General features: G+C 45.8%; 1 protein-coding gene across 31 annotated transcripts in view; it reads left to right on the top strand.

Annotated features, from left to right (window-relative positions):
• Positions 1–13,131, top strand: part of RNF144A (ring finger protein 144A) — a 344,436-nt gene that overhangs the window by 59,934 nt on the left and 271,371 nt on the right. For 5 of the 31 annotated variants that reach the window (XM_063789328.1, XM_063789334.1, XM_063789340.1 and 2 more), the window contains exon 1: positions 10,214–10,396. The exons of 24 other annotated variants lie outside the window; for them this stretch is intronic. The gene's annotated coding sequence lies outside the window, so the exon portion shown is untranslated. Of the gene's footprint in view, positions 1–10,139; positions 10,397–13,131 lie in introns of those variants that run through there. 2 more of the 31 variants (XM_063789330.1, XM_063789344.1) reach the window with 2 other exon arrangements.

The raw sequence follows: 13,131 nt of genomic DNA, 5'->3' as shown, positions 1-13,131 counted from the left end.
AAGCAGGATGCAGAGAGCTTAGGAGATGTGCCAAGATCCCAGGGCTGGCAGGAGGCAGGCCCAGGGCTGGAAGCCAGGCCTCCTTGTTCCCAGGAAGGGAAAGCTGCGTATGCCTTTTGAGTTAATGACACGAAAGCACAGACAACTGGACATGGTTCTTTTGAACATTGTAACATCAATTCATTGGGATCAAATCAACACTGAGCATCAGTATTCAGTGTTTAATGCACATTTTAATTTCACTGCAGAGAGGATCGCACCTCATTACTAGCAGTTATTGAGTCACTACTCAGTAAATATTTACTTTCTACGTGTAGTACATTATACCAAATAGTTGATATTATATGGGCATAAAATGATCTCTGTTACTGGGAAACTTCTGGTGCAGGAGAAGCAGTAAACCTTTTATTGCTGTTACAGGAGCTTTCTCCCAGGCAGCGAGCTTTAGAGTGTCCATTAAACTTTACTGACCAATTTTTTATGGAGCACTTCCTCTATGCTTGCACTGTTATAAATTCTTGGGATAGAATAGTGAACCCAGCAAATAAAAACTACTGCCCTCATTGGGGTGTCTATTCTGGAGAGACAAAAAGAACATAAAGAAGAGAAATAAGTTACACAGTAGACAGTATTAAGCCTATTGTTTTAAGGAGAAAATGAAAGCATAGATGGTAGTGAGTGTCGGGGGGAGCTGTTGGGGAGTTTGCCTTTAAGATACATCACCCTGGAGTCACTGGAAGTTTCCATCTGGGAGACGTCTTGTGAAATAGTGTCCTTGGTGGGTATGTGGTCAGCTTGGGGAACCCATAGAACTGCATCACAGCCTCACTCCTCATCCTCAACAGGGGCTAGTAGACCAGGAGAGGAGAGGAGGTGTGGGCACCCTCGTGAGGTAAAGGTGTCTGTGGTCCTGCATAGCTCTGGAGGATGTGGACTTCTTTCTGGAATGACAGGAAGCTCCTAACAGGACTTTATGTGTCAGAGGCCTATGATGGCCTGTGAATGTGGAAAACATGGTTGGATATGGTGGGTTCTATTGTTTTTGGTGCTGTAATTCTATATTAATGATGCTCAAGTGACCAAGGACTTGTACTCTCTTAAGAGCACATAGTCCCATTAGGCCCATTATCATTTCAACAAGATCCTTCCTGGGAACAGACTTCTAGACAGCCCATGTCTTTTCTTTGTGACTGGTGCCTCCAAGCTCAGGGACACCTTATAAAGGTTCCAGGGGTAAAAACCCAAGTTTGAACGTGGGGCTGGGAATAATTACTCCATACAGACTTGTGTTATTGTGGGTATTCCCAGCAGGAATGTTCCCCGCCTTGAAGACTCTTCCCAGGTTGCCGGGGTTTTCTTGGGAATAATTTGAAGTTGACATCTCTGTTTCCCTCCAGGAAAGGTTGCATCAGTTTATGTGATCATGTTCAAGTCCCTCAAGGTTGGACTCAGAACCAAGCTGAATGCTCAGGAAACAAGTAGGCTGGTTCTGCAGTCTGAGCCTGGACCCTGTCTGTTTGGAGGCTTTCCTTCTCTCTTTGTGAATATTCTCTTTAGAAGAAAGCTCTCTTTCTGCACCTGTGGGGATCATCACCACCATGTCAGAACTAATTCTGAGTAAGTTCTGTGGTTTGTTTTTATAGCTAACAGAGTTTCCCATTGTTGTCCAGCAAAGGGATGGAGCACTGGATGGGTGAGGATTGGCATCCAGAAGAAAGGGTGGCATGAAGGGTCCACGTATCTCTGCCCAACTTCTGGGCTGCCTCTCTGTCTCATGAGCTCATCTGCACTTGGTGGTCTCTGCAGCCAGGGTCAGAAAGTAGAGAGATAGGGGCAGCCTTGTGTGTTTCCTGAGTGCCTATTGGAGTCTGAGTTCTAGAATAGTGGGCGAGGGGCTGGGACAGGGGCTGAGCCTTGTGGATCTGAGGGATGTTGGACAGAGATGTCTCTTCTGAATGAGTGGGAGGCGTTGCTGTGGGTTGACCCTGAGCCTGTGGTCTTCAGTCTTGGCCAAGGCTGTAGGGATCACGTGGACTTCCTCACAGGGAGGGTGGGAGATGCAGATGAGATGAGATATTTTTTTCCTGGTTATTAGGACAGGCAGTCTCCAGCATTGGCTGTGAGGGAGGCAGAGGTACCTTCTGTGTGATTATGATTGGGGAAGTTGAGCACTGGATTTATCTCTGCATCCTAACCAACTAAATGGTCTGTCATTGCCATTGTTAAACCAAAGACCTGTTTAATACCTAGAAGACTCTGTGATGAAACAGACATTCTTCTCAGGTGTGAAAAGTTAAAAGAAATCATTAGCTTTTTTTTTTCCTGAGGGTGGCCTCTTTAGTATTTCGAAAGGTGACACAATCAGATTAGCAATTACATCTTTGGTGGGGGACCAGAAGTTATTGTTTATGAATGAGCCTTCCAGGCTCCACAGAAGCCTCCAGGGTGATGTGTACATGAAAAGAATGTGGGGTTCATAAGTTGAGAGACTTAGGTTTAAGTTCTGAATTTGCCGCTTATTACCCAGGGACTTTGGGCAAATTGTGCGTCCCTCTTAAACCTCAGTTCTTAATCTGTTACATGAAGATAATTGAGTTAATGTATTCGTTCATTTTCACACTGCTGTAATGATACTACCTGAGACTGAGTAATCTATCAACAAAAGAGGTTTAATTGAATCAATTCTGCATGGCTGGGGAGGCCTCAGGAAACTCACAATTATGGCTGAAGGTGAAGGGGAAGCAGGCACCTTCTTCACAAGGCGGCAGGAGAGAGAGCACATGCAAGAGAAACTGCCACTTTTAAACCATCAGATCTCATGAGAACATCTCAATATCATGAGAACAGCCTGGGGGAAACTGCCCCCATGATCCAGTCACCTCCTACTGGGTCTGTTGTCCCTCAACACGTGAAGATTACAATTTGACATGAGGATTTGGGTGGGGATGCAGAGCTAACCCATGTAATTCCACCCCAGCGTCTCCCAGATATCGTGTCCTTTCCACATTTCAAAACCAATCATGCTCTCCAACAGCCCCCCAGAGTCTTAACTCATTCCAGCATTAACCCAAAAGTCCAAGTCCGTAGTCTCATCTGAGACAAGACAAGTCCCTTCCTCCTAAGAGCCTGTAAAATCACAAGCCAGTTAGTTACTTCTAAGATATACTGGGGGTACAGGCATTGAGAAAATATTCCCATTTCAAATGGGAGAACTTGGCCAAAACAAGGGGGCCAGAGGCCCCATGCCAGTCTGAAATCTGGCCAGGCAGTCATTACATCTTAAAGCTCCAAAATCACTTTTGATTCCATGTCTCAAATCCTGGGCATGGTGATGCAAGGGGTAGGCTCTCACGGCCTTGGGCAGCTCTGCCTCTGTGGCTCTGTAGGGTACAGCCGCTGCAGCTGCTTTCACAGGCTGGCATTGAGCACCTGCAGCTTTTACAGGTGCCCAGTGCAAGCTGTTGGTGGATCTACCTTTCTGTGGTCTGGAGGACAGTGGCCCTCTTCTCACAGCTCCACTAGGCAGTGCCCCAGTGGGGACTCTGTGTGGGGGCTCCAATCCCACCTTTCCCTTCCACACTGCCCATGAAGGTTCTCCATGAAGGCTCTGGCCTGCAACAGACTTCTGCCTGGACATCCAAGCAATTCCATACATCCTCTGAAATCGAGGTGGAGGCTTCCTAAGCTTAACTCTTGCCTTATGCGCACCCACAGGCCCAATACCACGTGGAAGGTGCCAAGGCTTAGGGCTTGCACCCTCTGAAGCAATGGCCTGAGCTGTACCTTGGCCTCTTTTAGCTACAGCTGTAGCAGCTGGAACCCAGGGTGCCATGTCCCAAGGCTGCACAGAGCAGCTGAGGCCTGGGCCTGGCCCTGGCCCACAAAACCATTTTTTCCTTCTACACCTCCAGGCCTGTGATGGGAGGAGTTGCCTTGAAGATCTCTGAAATGCCCTGGAGACATTTTCCCCCATTGTCTTACTGATTAACATTCGGCTTCTTGTTATTTATGCAAATTTCTGCAGCTGGCTTGAATTTCTCCCCAGAAAATGGGTTTTTTCTTTTTTACTACATGGTCAGGCTGCAAATTTTCTAAACTTTTATCTCTGCTTTTTTTTTTAAAACATAAGTTTCAATTTCATATCGTCTCTTTGTGAATGCATGTAACTGTGTGCTTTCAGGAAAAGCCAGGTTGCATCTCGATGCTTTGCTGCTTAGAAATTTCCTCTGCCAGATACCTTAAATTATCTCTCTCAATTTCAAAGTTCCACAGATCTCTAGGGCAGGGGGAAAATGCCACCAGTCTCTTTACTAAAGCATAGCGAGAGTGACCTTTGCTCCAGTTCCCATTAGGTTCCTCATCTCCATCTGAGACCACCTCAGCCTGAACTTCATTGTCAATACGACTGTCAGCATGTTGGTCAAAACCATTAAACAAGTCTCTAGGAAGTTCCAAACTTTCCCACATCTTCCTGTCTTACTCTGAGCCCTCCAATCTGTTCCAACTCTGCCTGTTACCCAGTTCTAAAGTTGCTTCCACATTTCCAGGTAATCTTCATAGCAGTATGCCACTCCTGGTACCAATTTTCTGTATTAGTCTGTTTTCACACTGCTATAAAGATACTACCTGGCCCACAGGTAGTAATTTATGAAGAAAAAAGATTTAATTGATTCACAGTTCCCCCATGAGGCTTGGGAGGTCTCAGGAAACTTGCAATCATGGCAGAAGGCAAAAGGGAAGCAGACACCTTCTTCACAAGGCGGCAGGAGAGAGAGAGCGCACAGGGGAAACTGCCACTTTTAAAACCATCGGATCTCGTGAGATCTCCCTTAATATCACTGGAACAGCATGGGGGAAACTGCCCCCCATGATCCAGTCACTTCCCACCAGGTCTGTTCATGGACAGATGAACTGGGGATTACAATTCCAGATAAGATTTGGGTGGGGACACAGAGCCAAATCTTATCATTGACTTCACATGAGTGGCAAAATATAAAGTAGAATACAGAATAGAGATATTGGTAAACCTTGCAGCTACTCGTAAGTGTGTTGCAATGTGCTGTGTGTCATTATTTGGTCAGAAGATGGGTGCATTAGGTACATGGGGACTTCTTTATTTTATCAATGGAGGGAGAGCGCCCATCACATTTACTTGGCTCCATGGTTGTGGAAGAGGAATTGCCCTCTTCACACCAAGGAAGGAGGCATTGCCTGATTCACGCTAGTATTTTTTTCTTCCTAGATAACTAGGCAATAAAGAAAATGACAAACTATAGCAATTATTTATATTCGAATAGATTTTGTAAACAGTTGGATGATAAGACTGACTCCCTGATACAGCTTAACATTTTTCCTTCGGGGAAAAAACAACAAACACATAAGCCGATGTTCAAGTATGTCAGAGAACGGCTGTGGGGTAAAAGGAAGAGGGACAAGGGAGAGAGTGGTGAGAGCCCTGGCCGTGTCTGTAGCAATCAGACGATTGAGAAAGTGGCAACTTCATGGATCCTGGGCCAGTGTGCTTTGGAGAACATCAAACTTGGTGACATTATTATCACATTATTATCACAGTCATCTTCCTGCTGCAGTAACATTGGGATTCTTCGGGTTTCTGTGCTTGTTTTCTAAAAAGAGGGATCTTTTAATCATTCTCACACCTTTAGTACATTGGAAAATAGCTGAGGCCCCGTGAAATGGAATGCCACAGCTTCTGCCTAGTGGCTTATGATTTGCTTGTCATTCCCAGTGAGCTCTGGCTGTACCTAAAGGTAGAAATAACAATCTGCAGAGAGCCTAGGAAAGGCTTTTGTCCTAGAGGTGCTACAGTTTCCAGGTCCGTGAATAACCTGCGTGTTCTTCAATGGTATTTGCTGGCCTCTCCCATGCTTGTGCTGCTGGCTGTCAGATGTTACTGCTTCCTTTGCTAAAGATACCGTCTCCCTTACCAGGAGGACATAGTGTTTGCAAGTCTCCTTCCTTGTGTGAGCTGTTTGGCATGCTTTAAGTGGTAGAAGGGGAATTTAAAGGCTCCAGTTTTCTTTTCTATAAGAAGTCTCCTGGAAGCTGTGTGTGTGCCCTGGGCCCTCTCCCTGGCTCCACACTGTTGTCTTTCTAGAACAATCCCTGGGGGACTGTGGATCTCTATGAGCTCAGGTTCTAAGAGGAGACAGTGCTGACTTGCCCTACAGCCTTTTTATCTGGTAGTGAGGTTTACAGTCAGCATCATGCCTCTGGCCATCGTGTAGCACTGGATGGAGCCCAAATCACTAGTCCTGTCTCTTCTTCCTTTCTGATGGCAGAGGATGCTAGAGCGCTACTTATTCTTATGCAGATCTTAAGTGACGTTTTCAGGATGCAGGTGGCTACAGTCCATTGCTTTGGTCCTGACCTCTCACTCACTCTCCTGGAGGATTTCTGTCAGGAGTTTCCTGACTGTTTCTGAGCCTTGTACCGGAATCCTCCTGTGTGGGCCCCCACTGTGTCTGTCTACCTTATAGCAAAGGAGAGGCTGAGGCTCAGGGGGACTCGGTGTTCCCACAGCCATGCAAGCAAATGATGGTGACCCTCCTGACATCACCACAGATGTGCTCCTCCCCACATGTCTCAGATGGCAGCTCCGTCCTGCTGCCCACATAGGGCAGAAGCCTCGGAGACACCCTTGACTCCTCTCTTTCTCCAGCACCGATCTTGAAACTGCACATTCTGAGCAGCTTCTTTTTCAAAGTATATCCAGAATGTGACTACTTGCCATCAGCCCTATTTGTCATTGGGCCATGTTGGACAATCCCCATCTTGTCTGTGGATGGTTGCAGTCACCTCCCAATGGGCCACAGTGCTCTGCATTTTTCCGGTGCATCGGGGTGCTCAGTGCACAGTCTCAGCCCCAGCTCCCTCTCCCTGCCTCATTTTTCCACTGAGCCCGCATAGTTCACAAGCTGTGTATCTTACTGATTTATCTATTTATTTTCTGTCTCCCCGCTAGAGTGTAAGTTTCTCAAGGGTGGGAATATCTGCCTATTCTGTTCACTGTTCACATTTCCAGCAAGGAGAGCACTGCCTGGAAACAGGTTTCTTTTTTCTTTTCTTTTCTTTTTTTTTTTCCAAGAAGGAGTCTTGCTCTGCCATTCAGGCTGGAGTGCAGTGGTGCAATCTCAGCTCACTGCAACCTCCGCCTCCTGGGTTCAAGCAATTCTTCTGCCTCAGCCTCCCGAGTAGCTGGGATTACAGGCTCCCGCCACCACATCCGGCTAATTTTTGTATTTTTAGTAGAGACGGGGTTTCACCATGTTGGCCAGGCTGGTCTCGAACTCCTGACCTCATGATCCGCCCGCCTCAGCCTCCCAAAGTGCTGGAATTACAGGCGTGAGCCACCGCACTCGGCCCCAAGCTTCTTGAATGATTGGAAGGATGTCTCTGCCTTTTGTTGTAGCATGTGGGAATAACTATTTACTTTTAACTCATGTTTTATTCATCTTAACAGCATTGCTATACATTGGGAAAATAGGAGTGCGTAAGTGTATTTATCTTTTCCTGATGGTGCAGATCCTGAATATTCCCAGCCTTTAGGATTTAATGTGGTCCTGACATGCAAGGGTGCCTCTAGCACCCAAGGCCAGGATCATTTTCCTTTCTTTGTTATTTTAGAGCATGCATGGGGTCCACTCGTGCATCCCACTGGGTTTTGTCTCCAAAGTCTGCAGATATGTTTGCCTCCCTCACTGGAAATGTAAAGCAGCTGTTATCACCCCATAGAGTTCACTGTATTAGTTTATTCCTCTCTTTCAGTGTTTCCCATGCTCTCTTCTGTTCACTGACCAGTTACTAGAAAGCAAAGAGAAAATCAAAATAAACTTCACATAAGAAACACAGGACTTGGTGGAACAGGAAATCTTCTCTATGTATTTGAAATACATAATTTTCTGGGCAGGTGGTCAAATAAAGGGTGGCCTAATACTGATAAATGAAAGGTGATTCCGCGGGACTTCCCCAGGTTTCTTTGAACAGATTTAGTGTCATTTTGCATGTTTTAATTCATCTCCCTCCCCCCTCTTTTTTTTTTTTTTTTTTTTTTTAACAATGAGAAGATTGTTAAAGGCAGCTGCTTTAGGGAAAAAGGGCTTTGATTATTATTATTAGACAGTGCTCCCTTGGTGGCCATTCTGCCCTGGTTGGCTTTTGTAATCCCTTCTCTAGAATAGTATTTAGAACTTCCTAGGAACCTCATTCTGGTTTGCTCAATAACTGATAATGAGTAAGTGGAAGGATTAGGGGCTTGTAAATGTTGGCATAAGGGATGGAGGAACCTCTGGCGTTGGAATTGCAGGTGAGTTCTTAGGAAGGTGGATGTGGAAGGTTCAGACGGTTTAATAGACGGAATACAACTCGAGCCACACGTGTAGCATGCGCTGTGAAGTTGATCGGTATCAATGGGGTTTTCAAATTGGAAAGGATGTTTTATCTTTTGTTTTTGAGACGGAGCTTGCTCTGTTGCACAGGCTGGAGTGCAGTGGCGCCACCTCGGCTCACTGCAAGCTCCGCCTCCTGGGTTCATGCCATTCTCCTGCCTCAGCCTCCCGAGTAGCTGGGACTGCACGTGCGCACCACCGCACCCGGCTAATTTTTTTTGTATTTTTAGTAGAGGCGCGGTTTCACCATGTTAGCCAGGATGGTCTCGATCTCCTGACCTCATGATCCGCCCACCTCGGCCTCCCAAAGTGCTAGGATTACAGGCGTGAGCCACTGTGCCCGGCCGCATGTTTTATCTTTATCACTCTTACTTTGAGATCGGTTCTCCTATCTGTGTGGAAGAGGCCTCTCACTGATGAGCAGAGTCACAGGTTTTCACGTGGGCAGAAGGAATGAAGGCTGCACAGGTTTAGAGAAAGGATGGCTTAGAGGACTCCCGGAAGCCAGCTGTCCCAGCCAGCATCCTCGGGTTACAGATGAGGCCACTGTTCCATGAAGGTACAGTGACAGCCTCAGGGTCACATGGGTCAGTCATTCCCAAAGCTTGCAATAAAACCCGGTTTTTTTTTTTTTAAGACATACAGACTTAAGAATGCTCTGATGGGGTGGAGGGAGAAGCACAGGGCTCTGCGTGGAGGTCGCCTGGTCTACAAAAGAAAAACCTCCAAGCTTTCGGAGGCCCATTTCCACCCGATTTCCTCCTCCCTACTCTGTTACCTCCATTATGTCTTCTTCCATTAGCTCAAGGGATTGACAAGCTCCAAACCCAGAAATTTCCCAGGCTTGTTGCTTAGCAACAAGGTTTCTGTTTGGGGACTTGAAGGAGACAGCCATTGTGCCCGGCCTGCCCCCTTGTTGAGCTGGCCAGAGGCCTGTTCCTAAGCCACCCTCAAGATCAGCAAGTACTGACCTGAAGGAACTGAAGAAACTGCAGATGACCAAATAGACGAGTCTCCCACACCCCACAGTGTCTCTTTGTTGAACAGAGTGTGATTAAGATCACTTCAGGGCAGGGAACCCGGTGGCCCACTGCTATTCAAGGTTTATCATAGATGTCCATATATATATCTCCTGCTGCTTTTTCTTTGTGTTCTGTCTGACAGAGAGAGACGGAGAGAAGAATGACTATGTCCCTAGGAAAAGTTTTGCAATAAAACATTAAGGGTGGTTCATTATCTGATAGAAGGAAGTGGGGTTGGGGTGAGGGGCAGAGTTGCTGTGACTTCTTAGCAAATCCCTAAACAGCTCAGAATGAGGGAATTATCTCTAAAAAGAAGGAGGGATGATCCAAACATCCCCCCTTCAACTCTAAATTTAATGAGTCGATGTTTGATTTTGACAGCATTACTCTCTGGTAGCCGAAGTGTAATGTTTATCTGGGCAAATACATTAGTGTTGAAATAATAGGCCCTTTGTGTCTTTCTCTGCATCTCATTCCCGGATGGGGGTCAGAACGCGTGGCTGTGTCTGGGTCCTCTGTGGGAAACCGGCCATGATGTTGAAGCCACCGAGAAACGTTTAAGTTTGTGTGTGGAGTGTTTTATCAGCACTCTGGGGAATGCCTGCATCAACTGTTTTGGTCTTAGAAATAAAGAATGAGTTTCCTGCCATGAATAGCAATTGTTTTCCAAGCCAGGTGGCCTGCAAGAGAGGCTGCCTCCAGAAGCTGGTCTGCAGATCTGCGGGGGCCAGGAAGGAGGCGTCTCGGGGCCACACCCGGGGCAGTGTTGCATGCTTCTCTAAGGTCATTTTCAGCAGGGTTTCTGGGGTGTGTGTGTGTGTGTGCGTGTCTCCCTGTCAGATCACAATTCTGTCCTCTCTGTGGCCCTGCTGTGGGACATACAGACTTAAGAATGCTCTGATGGGGTGGAGGGAGAAGCACAGGGCTCTGCATGGAGGTCGCCTGGTCTACAAAAGAAAACAGTTCCATGTAAGTAGACTTTCTGCTCACTTACCCTGTATATTTTAGTGTCCAATTATGGATGCTGTCCTCTGCAGTTGAGGTGCTCCCAATGGCTGACCCTTCACCCTCACCTGCAGATGTAGGTAAAGGTAGAAAGTAGAAAGCACCCACAACCTCCACTTGGTGCCAGTCTGTGGCTGTTTCTCTAGTGAATTTGTCTCCATCTGGCCCTGTGCTCAGAAGGTGGGTGCCCTTCCTCTGGCCCCTGGGTTCTTCCTTGTTGATTGTGTATGTTCTTCTCTGTACTCCTGCAAAATCTTAATTTAGGGAAATCTGTTACATTGAAATGACTAAGAGCAGCTTTCTTTCTTTTTTTGTATTTCTTACGAAGCTTTAATGCTATGCAGTAGTGCTTGAGAAAGTGTTTTATGGGCTCCTTGGGCCCTTCTGTGTACCTTTCTTGGACTGTGATGGTATTCATTAGCATACCAAAAACCACCAGAAGTTTAAAATGCTGAAAAGTAAGCGAACTAATCTGTTTAACTATATTTAATTTAGCGTTTCTCAGATTTTTCGTGTCAAAGTGTTTCGTTTAAAAATAAACTTTTATTTTAGGGCAGTTTAGATTTAGATTTACAGATTTAGTTTTAGATACAGATTTAGATGGACCGATATGGATTTAGATTTAGAAAATGACGCAGGTAGTACAGAGAGTTCCCATAAACCTCATGCCCAGCTTCTCCTGTTAACGTCTTGCGTTAGTTTAGTCCATTTGTCACAATATGAAACCAGTACTGTTACATGCTTATCAACTCAGGAACCCTCTTCATTCCAGTTTCTTGAGTTTTTACCCAGTGTCCTTCTTCTGTTCCAAGTTCTCTCATTGCATTTAGGGGTCTTGTCTCCTTAGAGTCCTCTCCACTGGGACAGTTTCTCAGGCTTCCATTGAAGACTTTGACAGTTTTTGGTTAGGAATTTTATAGAATATTCTTGAATTGGGATTTATTTGATGCTCTTCTCTTAAGAAGACAGGGGTTATTGGTTTTGAGAGGAAGACCCTAGAGGTGAAACCTTACTCTCATCACATCCTGGTGGGGGTGAGGGGTGTGGTCACCGTCAACACCATCCATGTGTACAGTCACCCCTGGTGCCGTTGGGGTCACCTCATTGGGGCAGCGTTTGTCCTTTTCACATGTGTGAGCTCCTTTTTCCACCGTTTTCTAAACTACACTCTTTGGAAGGAAGTCATTCTCTACAGCCCACTTCAGAATGAGGAGTTAGGCTCCACCTCCTTGAGGGCCTAGCATCTATGAAAATTATGTGGAATTTTTCTGCATGAGAGACGTGTCTTTTCCCTCATTTATTTATGTGATTATGGGCTCATGGGTATATATTTTCTATTCTGGGCGATAATTCATGCTACTCTGTTGCTCTGTTTTTTTTCAGCTACAGCCACTGGGAGCTTTTTCAGTTGTCTCCTATATTGTTTGGACATCCTCCAGCTCAACTCCAATGTCCTGCCCCAGTCCTAGAATCAGCTGTTTGTCCAGTGAACCCTAGTTTCGGTAACTGGAACATTGTGTTAGAATCAAGATCTGGGCACTAGATGTGCTTGTTGCAAACTGGGATGTCATTCCTTCTGTGCCCTGTCAGCTGCTAGAACAAGGAAACATATGTATGTACACTAACCGGTGTGTGCACACAAATCTATACATATTTCTTTATTAGCCACCTGAATCTATATTAGGCTAAACATGAGTTCCTACTGATGAGGCCAACTCTATTCCATGACCACCCTTGCTTATCTGAGACCTTCCACTCCAACAGTGAGAAACCTGGATCGCACTGTCTACCATCCCTTTACTTATTTTTTCCATTCCAGTGTAAAGGGATAGTGGCTTCAGAACTGTTAACTCATGCTCTGCAGCAGGCAGCTTCATCACCTGGAGAATAGTGCTTATGAACTTGGCCATTATTATTACAGGTTCGGCCCATTCCCGAAATCATTCTGATCAGCACCTTTCCCCCACCTGCTTTTAATAGAGGTGGAACCTTTGTTACAGTCTGCATTCCATCCTACCATGCCCCTGACCTCCTCAATGATTTTTTTTTAAATTGCATGCATTAAGGATCACCCTTTGTAAAGTTCTGTTTTATGGGTTTTGATAAGTGCAGAATGTCACATATCTGTTATTACAGTGTCATACAGAATAGTTTTATTGCCCTGAAAATGCCCTGTATTCACCCATTCAAGCCTCCTCTGCTCTCCCAGCCGCTCCCCTCCAAGCTACCAGTAACCACTGATCTGTTTGCCGACTAGGGTTTTGCCTTTTCTAGAATGTCATATAATTAGAATCATACAGTAGATACCCTTTTCTTAAAAAAAAGAAGAAAAAAGACCTTATTTTTTTACAACACTTTTAGGTTCAAACCAAATTGAACAGATAATACAGAGTTTCCATACACCCATCCACACGTACACACAATTAGCTATTAACATCCCATACCACAGTGGCACATTTGTTACCATGAATGAATATACATTGATCAGCATTCTCTCCCAGGGTTCATAATTTCCTATGGTAGTCAGTTGGGGCTGCTGTAACAGAATACCATTGACCACGGGGCTGAAACAACAGAAATTTATTTTCTTGCAGTTCTGGAGGCTGGAAGTCTGAGAGGAGGGTGCCAGCGTGCTTGAGTTCTGGTGAGGACATCCCCCTGGCTTACAGAGGCTGCCTTCTTGCTGTGTCCTCACATGG

This window comes from Pan troglodytes, chromosome 12 (assembly GCF_028858775.2).
Source record: "Pan troglodytes isolate AG18354 chromosome 12, NHGRI_mPanTro3-v2.0_pri, whole genome shotgun sequence".
NCBI classification, from domain to species: domain Eukaryota; kingdom Metazoa; phylum Chordata; class Mammalia; order Primates; family Hominidae; genus Pan; species Pan troglodytes.
The sequence above is the reverse complement of the archived record's forward strand: the minus strand, read 5'-3'. Positions and strand labels throughout refer to the sequence as shown.